Genomic DNA, 22,569 nt, shown 5'->3' with positions numbered 1-22,569 from the left:
AGTCTGCACACCCCAGATACACAACACGCTGCCACCTCTCATCAATAACATGGGGTGACGAGTCCTCGAAATATGCTACCATCTGCCAATCAAAAAGGCCACACTCCCTGAAAGGCTATGGACTATTTAGAGCAGTGGTCCCCAACCTTTTTTGCACCAGGGACCGGCTTGAAGCAAGATCATTTTTCCATGGCCCAGCAAGGAGGGGGTGGGGTGGGCGGGGCTTTGGTCATATGGGGGCGGGGTAATGGAGGGATTTGGAGTTTAGTGCATACTTATCATATAGTGTAGACTGTAGTGGGCCCCTGTGCAAGAAATTTTTGGGGCCCCCCCCCCGCCCTTCATAAGGCAACAAAGTTATGTAAACATAACCCCCCCATGTGCATCTCTCACCCCCCCATGTGCAGCTCACCCCCGTGCATCTCTCATCTCTCCCCTCCCCCCATGTGCATCTCTCATCTCTCCCCTCCCCCCATGTGCATCTCTCATCTCTCCCCTCCCTCCCATGTGCATCTCTCATCTCTCCCCTCCCCCCCCCCATGTGCATCTCTCATCTCTCCCCTCCCCCCATGTGCATCTCTCATCTCTCCCCTCCCCCCATGTGCATCTCTCATCTCTCCCCTCCCCCCATGTGCATCTCCCATTCCCCCCACTCCTAGTTAATTGTATTTAAAAAAAAATAAAACTTGTTATACTTACCCCCATGCGATCCCTGCAGAATCCTGGCGCTCGTCCAAATCGCTGACACCAGGTTCTCCTGACTTCCGGCCATGTGACGGCGCCGTCACATGACCGGAAGTCAGGGGAATCATGAAGGTGCTGCCGCAGCAGCGCAGCGCTAAGATGTCCCAGACCCGGCGCTTAGCATGCGGCCGGGGGCCCCATGAGGAGAGAGACGCACAAGAGGGGGGCTCCGAGGGGGCTCCTACCGGCCGGGCCCCATACTGGAGTCAGGGCAGTCATGCCCTGATGGCGGCCCTGCTGGAGGCTGGAGGGGCCCCCTCTCCCCGCGGATCGGCTGAAAAACCCCAACGGCCCGGTCCTGGTCCGCGGACCGGCGGTTGGGGACCTCTGATTTAGAGCACACAAGGACCAAACTTAAAGTTTTAAGCTTTAATTTAAAATATATAGTGTTAGAAGAAAAGGGATAAAAATACAGCGACACACAAATATGCAAGACCGTTGTAAAATAAAAAAGGGGATACAACAGAAATACCCGAATGTTTCTGTCTGAAGTTATTCTTCTGTTTCCTTGGGGGAAGGAGAAATGAATTCTGAATCAGCAGAAGCCGTCCCACCCATGGGATCACCCTCCTATTGTGCAACTCATCTTTTATACAGCTGGTCCTGACCTCACATTTCCAGGACAGTTTAGACTGATTTCATTGATCAAAAGAGCTGACACACCATCCATGAGTTTGAAAAAAATATATATTTACATCTTTATGATACTTAGGCTATGAGCCCACAATGCAGAAATGCTCTGTATTTTTCCTGAGCGTTTCTGCATCTCCCTGGCAGAAAAAACACATGCGGATTTTACATGCGCTTTTTCAGCCAGGGACAAGCGTTTGTCAAGCGTTTTGCACATGCGGGTTGTCAAGCGCTTTCCAAGCAATTTTAGCATCACTTGGAAAAGTGCTTGACAACTTGGTCACACTATATAAATCCATGCAACCGGCTTGGATTTTATATAGAGTGACCAAGTTAATTTAAAAAAAAAAAAAGAATAAAAATGGTAAAAAATAATAATAAAAAAAAAACATTATACTCAGCTTCTGATGGCCCCAGGTCTCCTTCTCCGATCTCCCCGGTGGTGTAAAAGGACCTTCCATGACGTAATTTAGTCATGTGACAGGTAGGTCACGTGACCGCCGACGTCAGTGGTCGCGTGACCTGTCACACGACTGAATGAGGTCATGGAAGGTCCTTTTACACCATCGCGAGCCATGACGTACTGGATAGAAGACCGGGGGCCATCAGAAGGTGAGTATAATTTTTTTTTTTATTTTAAATTCTTTTTTTTTTATTTTTTTTTTACAGGTACTATGGTACCCGGGTCTGGAGGAGAGTCTCCTCTTCTCAAGACCCGGGTACCATCCACACATTGAATCGCTTAATATCCGCATGTTCACATGTAGTCATGCATATATTATGTGATTCAATGCAAGTCAATGGCGGCAAAAAAGCAGCGATTACGCAAAATAATTGGTTGTGCTGCGTTTTTTCCGTCATGATAATCCGCAGCGGAAATTTCCGCAGCATGTGCACAGCACATGCGGATTATCATTAGGGAACATGGCAGGCCTTCTATCATGCGTTTTTTAAGCGTTTCTGTGGTGGAATTGCAGCTGCGGAAACGCTTAAAAAACGCATCGTGGGCACACAGCCTGAAATGCAATTTGCATAATAATTTTGAACGCGGTGTATATGGGCACCGCTGGGGGAATCACAGAATTTTTCCTATAGAGAAATCAGTTTATTAAAGGGGTTATCCAGGACTATATTATTTTATTACTACAGGTCTAAGGACTAACAGGCAGACAATTTTAGACTACCAGCCTGTTGTACCCGGCGCCGGTCCTCTGCTGGCAATTTAGTGGCTTTGCTTCGCTCTGTTGACTGGGAGCAACTGCTGACAACATGTCTAACTGAGGGGAACCAACTGTCGAGCAGCAGCCCGGCAGGGGGCACAAGCAGCAGCCCGGCAGGGGGCACAAGCAGCAGAATTGCCAGCAGGAGCGGTCAGTGACAGGTCTGATCTGATGCCGTGTTGCACAGGCAGGTAGTCGCATTCTACAGCATCTACCTGCCTGCTAGTAAAAAATAAAAAGTCCTGGATAACTCCTTTAAATAAGTGCAATTTAATTTTACCGTTTACTGCTTGTTGCTTAGGTTATCGGACACAGCTCTAGTCTACCAGAGGTGGCTGATATCCAAGACAAAAAGCACCAGCTTGAAAAGTGGCTTCTGCTTGCAACATTGAAGACTACACAGATCCCCAGCAAGCAGGAGACAGGGACAGGGGGCTTCAGATGCAATATATAGAGAAGACCCCCATCATGGACAGGCCCTTTTTCTGCTTCCATGATGTGGAGTGACCATAAGGTCACGTTCACACGTTCAGTATTTGGTCAGTTTTTTACCTCAGTATTTGTAAGCCAAAACCAGGAGTGGAACAATCAGAGGAAAAGTATAAAAAAAAAACAGAAGTGGTGACGTGTTTCTATCACCCACTCCTGGTTTTGGCTTATAAATACTGTACGTGTGAACGAGGCCTTAGGTATCAGCTCCATCTTACACTCGGGCTACAAACTGAGGACAAAACAGGACCCCCAAGATGATCAATGCTCCCACCACTCACCAGAAGGGTAGCAAGTTTCAAAGTCACACACTCCGAGGCTCTACAGAGACGCTTCGCTTCTTTAGAGCAACAAGGAAAAACTATTGGAGGGGAGGTTTCAATTGAAGGGAATCTGTCACCAGGTTTTCACTTTATCAACAAGGGATTATTACTACAGGACTAGTAAACCAGCTGCCGGGTAGTCCAGCCCCTCCCCCACAGGCTGGCGATCATAGCAGCACAGTCATGCTAGCCATCAGAACACTATTCATTACACACCCACCCCAGGTCCAGCACCGCTGCTCCCAGTATCCCTCATTGTATGCAGCATTGATGTCACTTGACAGTGCTGCAGCCAATCAGTGAGCTCGCCAGCTCCTGCCATCTACTGAAACGCAGAGCTGAGTGATTGTCTGCAGCACTGTTGACTTGACAGCAGCGCTGCAGACAATAGCAGACCAGACACTGGGAGCAGCGGTGGTCAGTGGAGACTCATTGATGGACCTGGGGAGGGCGAGTAAAGAAAAGTTGCACTGCACCAGGGGAAAACCCATTTCATTGTTAAAGGAGTGTTCTCAGGATACCAAACTTGAGACAATCCCTTTAAGAGCCTCACACTACACAAGGCTGACCCCACAATGACAGCAGGAAGAGCCGGAGCACCGGCGGCCACTGATTGTCCGGCATCATCTGATAATCCGCCATGTGTTTATCGCTCAGAACTACAAGATAAACTACACTGCTCGTCTGCAGTAATCAGCGGGGGAGACCGATGTGCACATGACAGGCGATCTCACAGAATCACGATACTCACGGGACCCCGTCACAGAGCTGTCACCTCCTCCGCAGCTCCCGCACTCTCTAAATTCGAATCAGTGGAAGCTCTTCTCCCATTGGACGCGTTATTGCATTCTGATTGGCTGAGCCGTTAAAACTCGTTGATGCCTATTTGCTTTTGAAAACTGCGTCACAGGTACAGGGGGCGGGGTCCAGCCCGATACGCGCATGCGTCCTGCTGAGAGATGTGATAAAGTGCGCATGCGTCCTGCCGAGAGGTGTGATAGAGTGCGAATGCGTCCTGTTGAGAGACGTGATATAGTGCGCATGCGCATCGCTTCTGCCTTGTGTTTTGCAGCTGCTGCCTTAGGATAATAATTGCTTATACAAAACACTTAAAGGGATTTTCCATCTTCTACTTATTGATCAGATTAGTTGTCAGTGATTAGTGGGGGAATCACTCCCTTGATTACTGCCATGCTAAATTGCACGTGCATTAACCCTTTAAGGACGCAGCCATTTTTTTTTGTTTTTTGTCTTACGCTTTTTTTTCCCTCTGTATTTTTTTAAAGTGTCCTTTTGAATATCACCATTCATTTTTACCATACAAGGTACAAAGAAACGAGGAGAAAAAGTGCAGTGAAATGGTGAAAATAATGGCCTGGGGGTTTTTTTGTTCTGTTTTTATACTGTTAATTGTGCGGTAAAATTGACCCGGTAATATGCTTCTCCAGGTCAGTACGATTACTGCGATACCAAACTTGTATTTATTATTTTTATTATTATTATTGTTATTTTATTTTAGCGGCTTAAAACACAATCCTGAACTTTCAAAAAAAAATGTTTTGCCATTTTTTTCAGTCTCGTAATATTTCATTTTTTTTTCCATCCATGGAGCTGTGTGAGGGCGAGTTAGGACTGTCATTTTGATTGGTATTTTTACAGACGCGCTTTTGATCACTTTACTGCATTGTTTGTGGGAGGTGCTGCAACTTAAAAATGGCAATTCTGGCTTTTCAATATTTCTTTTTGAGATTTAATTTATGGATTAAATTGTACATTTTCATAGAGAGGACTTATATGGAGGCCGTGACGCAAAGTATGCCTTTTTTAAAATTTTATTTCTAATATTATTGGATGGACAAAAGCAAGGGGGAGGAGGAGTTTGAGTTAAACTTTTACGCTTTTGGATTTTTTTTTCTAAACACTATTTTACTTTTCACTTTGTTTTTTTAGTCTCCAAAGTGAACCTGCAACCATTGATAGCAATAGCTTGTCCCCATCAGAGCTCACAATCTACATTCCCTATCAGTATGTCTTTGGAGTGTGGGAGGAAACTGGAGAACCTGGAGGAAACCCACACAAACACGAGGAGAACATACAAACTCCTTTCAGATGTTGTCCTTGGTGGGATTTTAACCCAGGACCCCAGCGCTGCAAGGCCACCATGCTAACCACTGAGCCACCATGCTGCCCATTATAGGGTTTGTCCACTACTCTCTATCCCTGTATTGACACGCTGCAGATTTGTAAAAACTGCTTTGAATGTTTAAATCTGCAGGGAAAAAAAAGCAGAGTGTGCTTGAGATCTCAGCATTCCCATTCACTTTGCTGATACTGTAAGGCTATGGTCACATACTGCGTTTTTTCAGCATTTTTTTTTCTGCAGCAAAACCTGATCGCTTGGCAGAAAAGAAGCTGCGTAAAAAACGCAGGTTTTGGTGCGTTTTTCAGGATCCCAAAGGATCCACCACAGAAGCATGAACACAGGTCACTAATGTAAGACATATGTGAAACCATATTAACCATAATTACAAATGTAACAGCGGGGGAGGTGAATTGTTCAGGAATAGTTATTCTAAGACACTGGCAGTGCATTGAGCTTGTAGGACACTATTTACTTTCACACTATGATCTGTCATTCAGTTGCTCAGGTATTGTTCAATTTCACTCCTCCATGGGCCACAGGTATTGTTCAATCTCACACCTTGCTCAGCCAATGTTTACTGTGTCATCACTAATTTAATTAAACTGTTCTAATCCAAGCTGCCATCTCAGTGACCACAACAAGATGGTAAAATCACAAAAATAAATGAGTTTCACGTACTGTTGTACTTGCTTTTTTTCACTAAAAACGCAGCAAAACCTGACAGCTATGTTCACACTAGGCGTTTTTTTCACCACCCATTACTTTCAATGGGTGAAAAACAGTGAAAAAACGCTAATATGGTTTCACATACATCTTGCATTGGTGACTTGTTTTCATGTTTCTGTGGTGGAAACAAACTCTGAACTTTGGGATCCTGAAAAACGCAGCAAAACCAAGGAAAAAGCAAGCAAAATCCTGAACCAGCCTTCCTGGCCAGAAGCTTTTAGCGATCTTTCAGACTTTTTTTTTTGAGCGGAATCACTCTACAAAACTACTATAGCCTAAGTGTACATCCCAACGGGAGAAATCCACAGGGAAATCTTCAACAACTGCTGCAGATTTCATTGCAGAAATGCTGCGGATTTGCCACCGATTTACAATGCAAAAGGTGGAATCAGCAGCATACACACTGCTCAAAAAATAAAGGGAACACTCAAATAACACATCCTAGATCTGAATGAATGAAATATTCTCATTGAATACTTTGTTCTGTACAAAGTTGAATGTGCTGACAACAAAAATCACACAAAAATCATCAATGGAAATCAAATTTATTAACCAATGGAGGCCTGGATTTGGAGTCACCCCCAAAATTAAAGTGGAAAAACACACTACAGGCTGATTGATGTAATGTCCTTAAAGCAAGTCAAAATGAGGCTCAGTATTGTGTGTGGCCTCCACGTGCCTGTATGACCTCCCTACAACGCCTGGGCATGCTCCTGATGAGGTTGTGGATGGTCTCCTGTGGGATCTTCTCCCAGACCTGGACTAAAGCATCCGCCAACTCCTGGACAGTCTGTGGTGCAACGTGACGTTGGTGGATGGAGCGAGACATGATGTCCCAGATGTGCTCAATCGGATTCAGGTCTGGGGAATGGGCGGGCCAGTCCATAGCTTCAATGCCTTCATCTTGCAGGAACGGCTGACACACTCCAGCCACATGAGGTCTGGCATTGTCCTGCATTAGGAGGAACCCAGGGCCAACCGCACCAGCATATGGTCTCACAAGGGGTCTGAGGATCTCATCTCGGTACCTAATGGCCGTCAGGCTACCTCTGGCGAGCACATGGAGGGCTGTGCGGCCCTCCAAAGAAATGCCACCCCACACCATTACTGACCCACTGCCGAACCGGTCATGCTGAAGGATGTTGCAGGCAGCAGATCGCTCTCCACGGCGTCTCCAGACTCTGTCACATGTGCTCAGTGTGAACCTGCTTTCATCTGTGAAGAGCACAGGGCGCCAGTGGCAACTTTGCCAATCCTGGTGTTCTGTGGCAAATGCCAAGCATCCTGCACGGTGTTGGGCTGTGAGCACAACCCCTTTTTGTGTAGACGTCAGGCCCTCATACCACCCTCATGGAGTCGGTTTCTAACCGTTTGTGCAGAGACATTCACATTTGTGGCCTGCTGGAGGTCATTTTGCAGGGCTCTGGCAGTGCTCTTCCTGTTCCTCCTTGCACAAAGGCGGAGGTAGCGGTCCTGCTGCTGGGTTGTTGCCCTCCTACGGCCCCCTCCACGTCTCCTGGTGTACTGGCCTGTCTCCTGGTAGCGCCTCCAGCCTCTTGACACTACGCTGACAGACACAGCAAACCTTCTTGCCACAGCTCGCATTGATGTGCCATCCTGGATGAGCTGCACTACCTGAGCAACTTCTGTGGGTTGTAGAGTCCGTCTCATGCTACCACGAGTGTGAAAGCACAACCAACATTCAAGAGTGACCAAAACATCAGCCAGAAAGCATTGGTACTGAGATGTGGTCTGTTGTCCCCACCTGCAGAACCACTCCTTAATTGAGTGGGTCTTGATAATTGCCAATAATTTCCATCTATTGTCTATTCCATTTGCACAACAGCATGTGAAATTGATTATCAATCAGTGTTGCTTCCTAAGTGGACAGTTTGATTTCACAGAAGTTTGATATACTTGGAGTTATATTCTGTTGTTTAAGTGTTCCCTTTATTTTTTTGAGCAGTGTATTATTTCTGGTCAGTTTCCGCAGATTTTGTCTGCAATGTGTGGATAACATTTCTTCAAATATCATAAACTTTGCTGATACTGTAATACGCTGCTGATTTTCGGCACGCAGGTTTGTGGCTGAAAAACTGTTGTGTATCAGCCCCCTGTGGATGTTCCCTCGATAGGTGCAGCTTTTTCAATCTTTTCAGGTATTTCCAATGCCTGAGTAATAGTTCTAATCTTGCATGAAAGATTGCACCTGTAATCTGCTGGGATATAAAAGGGTGACTTTTTTTTGCATTCGGCTGGCATGACTGCTGCAGCCAATCATAGTTTGCAGCCATCATGTGCTGTACCACCAGTATCACCACTCTTCAAGAGGAGCCATGATGCCAGTAGCACTGCACGACAGCTAAATTCATCCAGTGGTCAGGACGCTGCAGTGCAGGGAAACACTGAAGAGGGCGCAGTGCTACAGCAAGGCTGCATCATCTTCATTCTCAGGAACGATGGTCGGACCCCCACTTATCATGAAGTGGTGACATATCCCTGATACATGGGCGCATGTAATAATGTACAAGGCACAATATTCCAGCAGAATATTTTCAACACCTGGTAAAATCTATGGCACAATAAATTCTGCAATTCTGATGGTCAAAGGAGGTTCAATACACTACAAAATGTGTGTCTCTAATACTGAGGCCATTCAGTCTGTGTGTCCGTAATTAACGGATGTACCATACGAAGTGTTACTGTATGTAGTATAGAAGAGGTATGTCTGGATATGATATAGTGGTACTATGAATGTCTGTGATTTGTCAGGACTGTGAATTTATGTGGTATAGCGGAACAATGTATGTGTGTGATGTAGCGGTACTTTGTATCTGTTATAGTGGAGCTATGTGTATATAAGTGATATAGCAGTAATGTGTGTGTGAAAAAGGGGTACTATAAATGTATGTGATATAGCGGTACTATGAATGTGTTTGGTATAGTGATACTACATAGCGGTATGTATATGATATAGCGCACATATTTCAAACTCTGGCCCCCAGGATAAGTATATTTGGTCCGCGCCACCGGGAAGGTCTCACGCCCGGCATCACTCTTTCAACTGTATCGGCATCCTGGAAGCCCATAGAGTTGAATGCAATGATGGAGAAAGGAGTGTCAACTGATGATCCCTCTCCCATCATTGCCCCTCTGTGTCTGATGTCTCAGTGCAGCGGGAGCGATGACGTCATTACATTGCGCCTCCTATGCTGAGTTATGCAGGGGATCAAAATACACCATGAAAAGACTGGAGCAGTGGGGGAATGAGGAGAGGTAAATATATATACTGTATATATTTTTTAATGTGGGGCCATTATTCTGTATGGCGGACTATGTGGGGCCCATTATTCTGTATGGAGGACTATGTGGGGCCATTATTCTGTATGGAGGACTATGTGGGGCCCATTATTCTGTATGGAGGACTATGTGGGGCCCATTATTCTGTATGGAGGACTATGTGGGGCCATTATTCTGTATGGAGTACTATGTGGGGCCATTATTCTGTATGAAGGACTATGTGGGGCCATTATTCTGTATGGAAGACTACGTGGGGCCATTATTCTGTATGGAGGACTATGTGGGGCCATTATTCTGTATAGAGGACTACGTGGGGCCATTATTCTGTATGGAGGACTATGTGGGGCCCATTATTCTGTATGGAGGACTATGTGTGGCTCATTATACAGTATGGAGGACTATGTGGGACCATTATTCTGTATGAAGGACTATGTGGGGCCCATTATACTGTATGGAGGACTATGTGGGGCCCATAATACTGTATGGAGTACTATGTGGGGCCATTATTCTGTATGGAGGAATATGTGGGGCCCATTATTCTGCATGGAGGACTATGTGGGGCCCATTATTCTATATAGAGGACTATGTGGGGCCCATTATACTGTATGGAGGACTATGTGGGGCCCATTATACTGTATGGAGGACTATGTGGGGCCATTATTCTGTATGAAGGACTATGTGGGGCCATTATTCTGTATGGAGGACTATGTGGGGCCCATTATTTTGTATGGAGGACTATGTGGGGCCCATTATTCTGTATGGAGGACTATGTGGGGCCATTATTCTGTATGGAGGGCTATGTGGGGCCCATTAGTCTGTATGGAGGGCTATGTGGGGCCCATTATTCTGTATGGAGGACTATGTGGGGCCCATTTTTCTCTTTTGAGTACTATGTGGGGCCATTATTCTGTATGAAGGACTATGTGGGGCCATTATTCTGTATGGAGGACTACGTGGGGCCATTATTCTGTATGGAGGACTACGTGGGACCATTATTCTGTATGGAGGACTTTGTGGGGCCCATTATACTGTATGGAGGACTATGTGGGGCTTATTATTCCGTATGGAGGACTATGTGGGGCCCAATATTCTGTATGTAGGACTAAGTGGGACCATTATAATGTATGGAGGACTATGTGGGGCCCATTATACTGTATGGATGACTATGTGGGGCTATTATACTGTATGGAGGACTATGTGAGGAACACTATACTGTATGGAGGACTATGTGGGTCCATTATACTGTATGGAGGACTATGTGGGCCCCATTATTCTGTATGGAGGACTATGTGGGGCCACTATACTGTAAGGAAGACTATGGGGGCCCCATTATACTATATGGAGTACTATGTGGGTCTATTATACTGTATGGAGGACTTTGTAGGCCCCATTATTCTGTATGGAGAACTATGTGGGGCCACTATACTGTAAGGAGGACTATGGGGGCCCCATTATACTATATGAAGGACTATGTGGGTCTGTTATACTGTATGGAGGACTATGTGAGGCCCACTATACTGTATGGAGCACTTTTTTTGAGCCATTATCCTGTATGGAGGGCTGTGTGAGGATTATAGTTGGGGAATCATACTGTAATGCGGTCACCGTACTTTGCCAGGGGGATTGAGGGGTGTGGGGGTACAATAGGGTCATCATACCGTGCGTGTGGAGGGTACTGTGGAGGAATTCACTGTGGGGATATCTTACTATGTTTGATGGGGACTTTTGCTGGCATTATAGTTTATCTGTATTATTCAAGGTTTTTTATCCTTTCTATTCAATATTTAAATTAGGCCATTGTCTTTACGCCACTGCTCTTACATATTATTCCAATATTTTATTCTAAGATCTATTAATTAAAACATACTTTGTTAGTGAGACAACCCCTTTAAATTTGTTCCATATGAGAAGGTTCATCGTTTTCATTATTGATTGTTCCTGGGTAGAAAGATGTGGAGGAAAAAGGGAAAGAGCGCGCTACCTGAGCATAGTAGGTAGAGACTAAAAATTTTAAAAGAATAAAAAATATTTTATGCTCCACTGAGCAAGTTGTGCTGATAGGCAGAACTCTATTTGAGGAATTTTTCTGTTATTAGGGTTCTCAGACCACGGTTTGCATGTCTTCCATAGAGGGTGGTGGTATATTTGTACTACCCGACAGACAGCCACCACGTGAACAAATTGAGACAAATGGATTCTGGAGGCGCTCCCGTGGAAGAAAGTGTAACCAAAACATTGTTGAATCTTCCAAATGTGGAGCAATCACATGGAGGATATTCCACAAGGGATTCATATTTGTAGGTTTATTAAAAAATCATAAAATCGTGAATACACATACACGCGTTTCTGCTCATAGAGCCTTCATCAGGTGTGTATATATTACATACCTGATGAAGGCTCTATGAACAGAAATGCGTTGTGTGATCCTTTTTAAAGACTCTCTTCTCCATTCCCTTTTTTGTACATCTATGTCCCTTATGTGTATTCACGGTTTTATGATTTTTTAATAAACCTGCAAATATTAATACCTTGTGGAATATCCTCCATGTGATTACACCACATTTGGAAGATTCAACAATTTTTTGGTTACTCTTTCTTCCACGGGAGTGCCTCCAGAATCCATTTGTCTCAAAACATTTTCATTGTTATATTTGATGATAAGGAAAATCTTCCTCAGTTGTAGACCTTTTTTTAAATAAATATCAAGGTTGGCCCGTGACTTTGTCCAAGCTTTTAATTTTGGCCCTTTGTGTATTTGAGTTTGACATCCCCGATATAGCGATACTACAGTGTATATATGTGTGTGCGTGATATAGCAGAACTATGTATTTGTATATGGTCTCCATCATGCTGGAAAAATCAATATTTCTCACCAAATTGCTCATGGATTGTTGGGAGAAGTTGCTCTTGGAGGATGTTTAGATCCAATTCTTTATTCTTAATAATTAGGCACAATTGTGAGTGAGCCCACTGCCTTGGATGAGACGCCCCCACGCATGAGGGGTCTCAGGATGCTTTACTGTTGGCAGACATGGGACTCATTGTAGCTCTCACCTTTTCTTCTCCGGACAATCATTCTTCCAGATGTCCCAAACAGTCTGAAGGGGACTTCATCAGAGAAGATAACTTTACCCCCGTCCTCTGCAGACTGATCCCTGAACTTACTGCAAAGGTATTTTCTCTGATTGATCAAATTCAATTAAAGGGTTTTTCCACTACAGTGTCACTGATGATTTATCTGTAGGATAGATCATCCGTATCAGATCAATAGACGTCCGTCACCTGGCGCCCCCCACCCATCAGATGTTAACAGGTGTATCAGGGGCCATGTGTAGACAGTTGACGGAGCAAATGAATAGGAGCTGGTGTGTATTTCCTGGGAGCGAGCACTAAACAGTGTGAGGGAGCTGTGCTGTTCTGCTTTGCTCAATGCTTACAAGTGGTGGCTACCAGTAATAGCCGATCAATGCAGGTGCCGACTCTGGGTACCAGCAATCTGATATTGATGACCTAAAACATAGATCACCGATCACTTTAAGGTGGAAGCACATTCATGTGTATGGTGGGGTGGCACACTGAATTTTTTTCCCATGGTAATGAGTTGTCTAGTTATGCCCTACATATGAATTATGATCCTACTGCTTATTTTGGCTATTTCTTACGTTTGCACAATGAATAATTCTAGTTACGTAATGATGTCACTGGCAATTAAGGGCCACAGACAAAGCTGCAGTACTAGACTGTACACAGCCACCTGGTGTCAATCTGTCCCTTGATCTGCGAGCCCTAGGAGGCAGGAAGAAGAGCACACCCCAGCCTTTGAGTAACTGGAAGAAGAGTGCGCCCTAGCCTGTGTGTAACTATGGAAGAAGAGTGCGCCCCAGCCTGTGTGTAACTATGGAAGAAGAGTGCGCCCCAGCCTGTGTGTAACTATGGAAGAAAAGAGAGCCCCAGCCTGTGTGTAACTATGGAACAAGAGCGCGCCCCAGCCTGTGTGTAACTATGGAACAAGAGCGCGCCCCAGCCTGTGTGTAACTATGGAACAAGAGCGCGCCCCAGCCTGTGTGTAACTATGGAACAAGAGCGCGCCCCAGCCTGTGTGTAACTATGGAACAAGAGCGCGCCCCAGCCTGTGTGTAACTATGGAAGAAAAGAGAGCCCCATCCTGTGTGTAACTATGGAACAAGAGCGCGCCCCAACCTGTGTGTAACTATGGAACAAGAGCGCGCCCCAGCCTGTGTGTAACTATGGAACAAGAGCGCGCCCCAGCCTGTGTGTAACTATGGAAGAAAAGAGAGCCCCAGCCTGTGTGTAACTATGGAACAAGAGCGCGCCCCAGCCTGTGTGTAACTATGGAAGAAGAGCGCGCCCCAGCCTGTGTGTAACTATGGAAGAAGAGCGCACCCTAGCCTGTGTGTAACTATGGAAGAGCACGCCCCAGCCTGTGTGTAACTATGGAAGAAGAGCGCGCCCCAGCCTGTGTGTAACTATGGAAGAAGAGCGCGCCCCAGCCTGTGTGTAACTATGGAAGAAGAGCGCACACCAGCCTGTGTGTAACTATGGAAGAGCGCGCCCCAGCCTGTGTGTAACTAAGGAAGAAGTGCGCACCCCAGACTGTGTGTAACTATGGAAGAAAAGCGCGCCCCAGACTGTGTGCAACTATGGAAGAAGAGCGCACCCTAGCCTTTGTGTAACTGGAAAAAGAGTGCACCCCAGCCTGTGTGTAACTATGGAAGAAGAGCGCACCCTAGCCTGTGTGTAACTATGGAAGAAGAGCGCGCCCCAGCCTGTGTGTAACTATGGAAGAGCGCGCCCCAGCCTGTGTGTAACTATGGAAGAAGTGCGCACCCCAGACTGTGTGTAACTATGGAAGAAGAGCGCACCCTAGCCTGTGTGTAACTATGAAAGAGGAGCACGCCTCAGCCTGTGTGTAACTGTGGAAGAAGAGCGTGCCCCAGCCTGTGTGTAACTATGGAAGAAGAGCGCGCCCCAGCCTATGTGTAACTATTGAAGAAGAGCTCGCCCCAGCCTATGTGTAACTATGGAAGAAGAGCGCACCCCAGCCTATGTGTAACTATGGAAGAGCGCGCCCCAGCCTGTGTGTAACTAAGGAAGAAGTGCGCACCCCAGACTGTGTGTAACTATGGAAGAAGAGCGCGCCCCAGCCTGTGTGTAACTATGGAAGAAGAGCGCACCCCAGCCTGTGTGTAACTATGGAAGAGCGCGCCCCAGCCTGTGTGTAACTAAGGAAGAAGTGCGCACCCCAGACTGTGTGTAACTATGGAAGAAGAGCGCGCCCCAGACTGTGTGCAACTATGGAAGAAGAGCGCACCCTAGCCTTTGTGTAACTGGAAGAAGAGCACACCCCAGCCTGTGTGTAACTATGGAAGAAGAGCGCACCCTAGCCTGTGTGTAATTATGGAAGAAGAGCGCGCTCCAGCCTGTGTGTAACTATGGAAGAAGAGCGCGCCCCAGCCTGTGTGTAACTATAGAAGAAGAGCGCGACCCAGCCTGTGTGTAACTATAGAAGAAGAGCGCGACCAAGCCTGTGTGTAACTATGGAAGAACAGCACGCCCCAGCCTGTTTGTAACTATGGAAGAAGAGTGCGCCCCAGCCTGTGTGTAACTATGGAAGAAGAGCCCGCCCCAGCCTGTGTGTAACTATGGAAGAGCGCGCCCCAGCCTGTGTGTAACTATGGAAGAAGTGCGCACCCCAGACTGTGTGTAACTATGGAAGAAGAGCGCACCCCAGCCTGTGTGTAACTATGAAAGAGGAGCACGCCTCAGCCTGTGTGTAACTGTGGAAGAAGAGCGTGCCCCAGCCTGTGTGTAACTATGGAAGAAGAGCGCGCCCCAGCCTATGTGTAACTATGGAAGAAGAGCTCGCCCCAGCCTATGTGTAACTATGGAAGAAGAGCGCGCCTCAGCCTGTGTGTAACTATGGAAGAAGACCGTGCCCCACCCTGTGTGTAACTGTGGAAGAAGAGCGTATCCTAGCCTGTGTGTAACTATGGAAGAAGAGCGCGCACTAGCCTGTGTGTAACTATGGAAGAAGAGCGCGCACTAGCCTGTGTGTAACTGTGGAAGAAGAGCGCGCCCCAGCCTGTGTGTAACTATGGAAGAAGAGCGCGCCCCAGCCTGTGTGTAACTATGGAAGAAGAGCGCACCCTAGCCTGTGTGTAACTATGGAAGAGCGCGCCCCAGCCTGTGTGTAACTAAGGAAGAAGTGCGCACCCCAGACTGTGTGTAACTATGGAAGAAGAGCGCACCCCAGCCTGTGTGTAACTATGGAAGAGCGCGCCCCAGCCTGTGTGTAACTAAGGAAGAAGTGCGCACCCCAGACTGTGTGTAACTATGGAAGAAGAGCGCGCCCCAGACTGTGTGCAACTATGGAAGAAGAGCGCACCCTAGCCTTTGTGTAACTGGAAAAAGAGCGCACCCCAGCCTGTGTGTAACTATGGAAGAAGAGCGCACCCCAGACTGTGTGTAACTATGGAAGAAGAGCGCGCCCCAGACTGTGTGCAACTATGGAAGAAGTGCGCACCCTAGCCTTTGTGTAACTGGAAAAAGAGCGCACCCCAGCCTGTGTGTAACTATGGAAGAGCGCACCCTAGCCAGTTTTTAACTATGGCAGAAGAGCGCGCCCCAGCTTGTGTGTAACTATGGAAGAAGAGCGCGCCCCAGCCTGTTTTTAACAATGGAAGAAGAGCACACTCGAGCTTGTGTGTAATTATGGAAGAAAAGCGCACCCCAGCCTGTGTGTAACTATGGAAGAAGAGCGCGCCCCAGCCTGTGTGTAACTAAGGAAGAAGTGCGCACCCCAGACTGTGTGTAACTGGAAGAAGAGCGCACCCCAGACTGTGTGCAACTATGGAAGAAGAGCGCACCCTAGCCTTTGTGTAACTGGAAGAAGAGCGCACCCCAGCCTGTGTGTAACTATGGAAGAAGAGTGCACCCTAGCCTGTGTGTAACTATAGAAGAAGAGCGCGACCCAGCCTGTGTGTAACTATGGAAGAACAGCACGCCCCAGCCTGTTTGTAACTATGGAAGAAGAGTGCGCCCCAGCCTGTGTGTAACTATGGAAGAAGAGCGCGCTCCAGCCTGTGTGTAACTATGGAAGAAGAGCGCGCCCCAGCCTGTGTAACTATAGAAGAAGAGCGCGACCCAGCCTGTGTGTAACTATGGAAGAACAGCACGCCCCAGCCTGTTTGTAACTATGGAAGAAGAGTGCGCCCCAGCCTGTGTGTAACTATGGAAGAAGAGTGCACCCCAGCCTGTGTGTAACTATGGAAGAAGAGCGCACCCTAGTCTGTGTGTAACTATGGAAGAAGAGCGCACCCCAGCCTTTGTGTAACTATGGAAGAAGAGCGCGCCCCACCCTGTGTGTAACTATGGAAGAAGATCGCGCCCCAGCCTGTATGTAACTATGGAAGAAGAGCGCGCCCCAGCCTGTGTGTAACTATGGAAGAAGAGAGCGCCCCAGCCTGTGTGTAACTATGGAAGAAGAGCGCACTCCAGCCTGTGTGTAACTATGGAACAAGAGCGCGCCCCACCCTGTGTGTAACTGTGGAAGAAGAGCGCACCCTAGCCTGTGTGTAACTATGGAAGAAGAGCGCGCCCCAGCCTGTGTGTAACTATGGAAGAAGAGTGCGTCCCAGCCTGTATGTAACTATGGAAGAAGAGCGCTCCCTGGCCTGTTTTTAACTATGGAAGAAAAGCGCGCCCCAGCTTGTGTGTAATTATGGAAGAAGAGCGTGCCCCAGCTTGTGTGTAACTATGGAAGAAGAGCGCGCCCCAGCCTGTGTGTAACTATGGAAGAAGAGCGCACCCCAGCCTGTGTGTAACTATGGAACAAGAGTGCGCCCCAGCCTGTGTGTAACTGTGAAAGAAGAGCGCACCCTAGCCTGTGTGTAACTATGGAAGAAGAGTGTGACGCGCCCCATGGGCCTGTGCTGTGCAGGGGATACCCGGAGCCGGATCGCTGGGGGTTGTAGTCCTCCGTGGCTGTGACCCGGTCCGTGCCCAGGGCGGCCAAACCAGTGGCAGTCTGAGTGTGATAACAAATGTCCGACTACGCCACCCGTGGATTGCGGTCAGTGGGGACCGCCACTGCGCTGCAGACCGCTGAGGCTGATGTTGTATGCGCAGCCAAGTATGGGATAACTCCCCACGGGAGAAGTATTGCCTCAGGGCAGCTTAGTGTAGATGATGGGAGTGATGGTGTGAGCGTCCCAGTACTGATGGTGCTGGTGCGGCGATGAAACACAGAGACGTGTGGTTGCAGTTTCCAATGCTTTACTCACAGTTGTTATTCGTGTCAATCCTGCAGGCGATGACTGCCCAAGCCGTGCTGCGTCCACCAGGCAAGGGGCTCGACCAACTCCCAGGCAATTCCAGAGCGTGGCACAGGGCTCCCTTCTCTGGCCGTCCTCACCATTGACCCACCTTTGTCCAGCTCCCTCGGGCCTTCTCTTGGCGAAACCTATCTCCGGTTTCCCTGACCCTATGTGGTATGCTTTCCTGGTGGATGTAGTGAGGGGTCGCACCAAGATGTGGTCACAACCTCCGGTCTTTGGCTGAGGAATCTGTTGCCTCCACCAATTTGGGTTCCGGTACCCTGCTCTGCCAACCCTTCACCCACAATCTCCTGGGCCTATGGGGTTCCTTCTTCTCTCGGGTCTCTGGGCCTTTCTTAATGTTCTGTTCCTTGTTTCCTTTCTCTTCTGTTCCAGTTCTCTCTGCTGTTTCTTGCCTCTACTCCAGGCCCGCCTCATGGAGCTGGGCCCAGACTGAGCCACAGCTCCCTGTCAGCCCTCTCTGGCTGAACTCCTCTCTGAACTGAACTGAACTAACTCTAAGATGGTGCCCACCTTATATACCTCCCTCTATGTGTGAGCCCAGGTGACTAGCAACCAATGGGCTCCTACCTATGCCCAGAAACCCTCTGTAACATACCTGGCGGCGTCCTTGCATAGTGGTCCATCTCCCACTGTGCAAGAGCGCGCACTTGATCTCCTGTCCAGAATGTCTCTCTGGCTTCCCTCCATGCTGTCTGTTTGTGTCTGTTTCTGCTGCTTAAGGGCGGCGCCCGATCACTTCCTGCTTTTTGTACCTGCTGTGGGTCACACCTCTTGTGCGTCCTCAGCCTATTGCTGTCTGTCACCTGGTATATAGCTCAGCTGCGCCATCTATCCCTGCCTGAGCATAGTGTTTCTTTCAGTGTGTGCTTGCACTCTGAAGGTGCCAGGTCCCGTTCTGTGTTCTCTTGTCTGCCTATCCTGGAGGCTGTATTTCCAGGCCTGTCTGAACACGCTCCTAGCCTGTTCCTCCTGCCTTCTAGGGGCCGATTACCTAGACCTGTTCCTGTATCTTGTCTGACCTGTCTGAACACGCTCCTAGCCTGTTCCTCTCGCCTTCTAGGGGCTGATTTCCTAGACCCGCTTCTGTATCTTGTCTGTCCTGTCTGAACACGCTCCTTGCCTGTTCGTCCTGCCTCTCTGGGGGCTGTACTCCCAGACCCGCTCCTGTATCCCGCTGCAGTGTCGGTCTCCTCCGTACACTCAGTTCCAGTCTGAACTCTCTCCTATCCTTTACCTGTTTTGCCTCTATGTCCGTTCCCTTCCTTTTTCTGCAGAGTCTGAACTCGTACCTAACTCCTGCTTGTTGTCTCTGTACTCCCGTTTGTGAGTTTGTGGTCCACTCGCTACTTCACTGCAAGTACCCTGTGGGTGTCTGGCTCTGCCTTTCCCTTCCTGTCTGTTCTGTGTGAACAGAGCCCTGTCCCCCCTACTCAGTCTAGTCTGCTCTGACTCCTTTGCTTACCGCTCCGGCGGTTCTAGCCTGCTCTGACTCCTTGCTCACTGCTCCGGCAGTCCTGTCCTGCCCTGCCCTGCTTCTGCCCGCTGCTCCGGCAGTCCTGTCCTGCCCTGCTTCTGCCCGCTGCTCCGGCAGTCCTGTCCTGCCCTGCTTCTGCCCGCTGCTCCGGCAGTCCTGTCCTGCCCTGCTTCTGCCCGCTGCTCCGGCAGTCCTGTCCTGCCCTGCTTCTGCCTGCTGCTCTGGCAGTCCTGTCCTGCCCTGCTTCTGCCTGCTGCTCTGGCAGTCCTGTCCTGCCCTGCTTCTGCCCGCTGCTCTGGCAGTCCTGTCCTGCCCTGCTTCTGCCCGCTGCTCCGGCAGTCCTGTCCTGCCCTGCCTCTGCCCGCTGCTCCGGCAGTCCTGTCCTGCCCTGCCTCTGCCCGCTGCTCCGGCAGTCCTGTCCTGCCCTGCCTCTGCCCGCTGCTCCGAAAGTCCTGTCCTGCCCTGCTTCTGCCCGCTGCTCCGGCAGTCCTGTCCTGCCCTGCTTGTGCTCGCTGCTCCTGCAGCCCTGTCCTGCTCTGTTCTTGCCCACCGCTTCGGGCGTTCCCTCTCTGCTGTGGTTGTCTACCGCATCTGCGGTTCTGTGACCCAGTCTGTACTGGGTCTTAACCTTTCTGTGCTCCAGCCCGTCCTTTCGGCCAGTACCTCCCTGCCTGCATACTCGCCTGTATCCACCCATCTGCATACCTGCTGTGTTTGCTTATATCCACCAGTCTGTGCCAGCCTAACCTGCCTGTTCCTGAGTCCCAGTGTGTACTGGGTCCTATCCCGCCTGTGTTCCTACCTGCTAGTGCCTCCCTGTCTGCACTCTAGCTGTGCTTGCCTGTACCCCTCTACCTGTATTGTTCCTGAGTCCCAGTGTGTACTGGGTCCTATCCCGCCTGTGTTCCTACCTGCTAGTGCCTCCCTGTCTGCACTCTAGCTGCGCTTGCCTTTACCCGCCTGCCTGCATACCAGTCGTGCCTGCCTATACCCTCCAGTCTGTGCGCCAGCCTAACCAGCCTGATCCAGTAATCCCTGTGTGGGTCAACCCCCGTGTCCGGAGTTTGACCTGGAGTAGCACCTGGTCCCTCTGCCCGGTTTCTCCCTGGTGCACTGGCGTCGTATGCCGTCGTGCCATCTTGGTCGGATCGGCCAGATACTTAGTCACGCCCCTCCAGGCACTCTCCGGTTCATGGTCCAGTGGAATCACTACAATCACACGCACACGCCGCTCAGCCCGGGCGTGTGCATAACACCCTCCCCTATCTGCTCCTACACCACTGGGTTTTCCTTCCCCTTCCCACTCCAGCCAGGGACAGATGCTGTCGTGCCTGCACTTCTGTCTCGTGGGAGCACCGTTGACCTGTCCCTCGGAAATGGGGTGTGTGTGGTGCATGCAGCCTAACGAGCCCTAGTCCACACTCCATCCTTACCCGGGAGTGGAATATCACACCTCTGGTTTGAGGTGCAATACCCCTGTAGCAGCCGAGCCCTCGGGGTGCTACATTCCCCCCTGGTAAATCACAGCACGTCCTCGGGCTGGAAAAGAGCAAAAACAATTTAAACATACAAATTTTTAAAGTGCACTCACATATAAGACATTAACCAAAAACTCATCCCTTTATGGGAGGTACTCTTTTCTTAGAACGTTACTGGCATAAAACATTATAAAATACCTGGCTAATGCCACCGGAACTCTTTTATGAAACAATATATAGAACTTTTGCATTACTGTTCTAGCAGCATATTAAACTTTTCACATTAAAGCATTTTCAAGTGAAACACATTCAAAACATATTCTTGAGTTCTGGCCGCTGTGCAACTTGCGACCAGGTAAAGGTGCAACAGTCCAGTTAATCTTGAGGTAGACATTGCAATTTTTGTATAAAACCAGTAGGGGGTGCTTTAAGAAGCGCAACTATTTACAAGGGTGGCCGCTCTCAGTCCTCGGCCAGTGGGGATAGGGGAATGGCTGCTCACAGTCCTCAGCCTGGTTAGGGATTAGGGGCACACAGGTAACAGTCCTTTAACAGTTCCACACTAGTCCCAACGGGGACCACACTCCAATCAGTAACAGTTCTCATACCCCGACGGGTAACTATATGCAGTTACTATTTTACCGTTCATTGGTAACGGTGTCCTCCTGATGCTCTTCTGGGTAGTCTTAAGGCCCATCCGGGCCCTCTTGGCACTCGGGGTCCGAATGGTACCGCTCCTCCTCTCATCCTCTGGACATGAAGGGCATACCATCCCTTTAGGCCTCAGTGTCGGGTGTAGGACACCAAGTCTCCTGGAAACAGATCCCGTTCCGGATGGCCCTCTGGCAGGTGACCCTCCACATCCCTCCTGTCAACATGGATGTCTGTGGCGGTGGCAGAGTCCCGAATGAACCCCCACTCTTTCTTCAGGTGGAACTTCACCACGGTCCCAGGTGTTTTAGGACCGCGTGATGCATGGGGGTTCCGGCGGGTGCGCGTCTTCTCATCTGCGCTTCGGGCCTGCAGCTGCTCCCTCTTCCGACGCCATGCCTGCTCCTCCTCCGGACCTGCCAATTGAGCATACAGGTCCGTGCCCAGGGGTGGTATGGCAGGGGGCCCCGGGTGTGGAGCAGCACCCGGTGGCACTCGGCCTTGCGACCAGGTCGGTGGTCGTCTGCTGGACGTGTCCGGGGAGGAACCGCCAAGGCAGGGGGCGCTGGTGAGGCAGCGGCGCCCGGGTGTACTAGGCCTTGCGTCCCGGCCTGTGACGTCTCCTGCTTTACGGCGCCCGGGTTCAGAGGGCACAGCGCGGGACGGGGCGTGACAGCGATGTCTGCAGCCTGAGGCCTAGCTGGCGGCGGTGGAGGCGTGGTATCAGGTACGGTCCCCGGGGCTTCGGGTCCCGCAACGGAGGGTGGGGGCAGGCTGGTGGTCTCAGGGCTTGGGGTGATGATGTCCCCGTTACCTGCCTCGGTCTCCGTGGCCTCCTCCGCGGCGGCGTCCGCAGCCGCCGGTCCACCTTCACCGCCCTAAGAGGCAGGTGCGCTGCTCGGTCCTCTCGGTGTCTCCTGCTGGCCGGTTACGTGCTGCTGCGCCAACTCCTCCTTCCACCCGGCGATCACATCCCGCTGCGCTCGGACCATCCTCCGGTCCAGGTCTTCTAGCGCGGCTTGCGCACGCTC

At 49.4% G+C, this 22,569-nt stretch overlaps 1 protein-coding gene across 1 annotated transcript in view; it reads right to left on the bottom strand.

Moving 5' to 3' along the window:
• DLGAP5 (DLG associated protein 5) overlaps positions 1-4,308 on the bottom strand; it is a 33,741-nt gene extending 29,433 nt beyond the window's left edge. The window contains exon 1 of the mRNA XM_073638797.1: positions 4,158-4,308. The gene's annotated coding sequence lies outside the window, so the exon portion shown is untranslated. The remainder of the gene's footprint in view (positions 1-4,157) is intronic.
• Positions 4,309-22,569: the final 18,261 nt, after the last annotated feature.

The sequence above is a fragment of the Phyllobates terribilis genome, unplaced genomic scaffold (genome assembly GCF_046119375.1).
Source record: "Phyllobates terribilis strain yellow unplaced genomic scaffold, ASM4611937v1 Scaffold_7__3_contigs__length_470593459, whole genome shotgun sequence".
NCBI classification, from domain to species: domain Eukaryota; kingdom Metazoa; phylum Chordata; class Amphibia; order Anura; family Dendrobatidae; genus Phyllobates; species Phyllobates terribilis.
The sequence above is the reverse complement of the archived record's forward strand: the minus strand, read 5'-3'. Positions and strand labels throughout refer to the sequence as shown.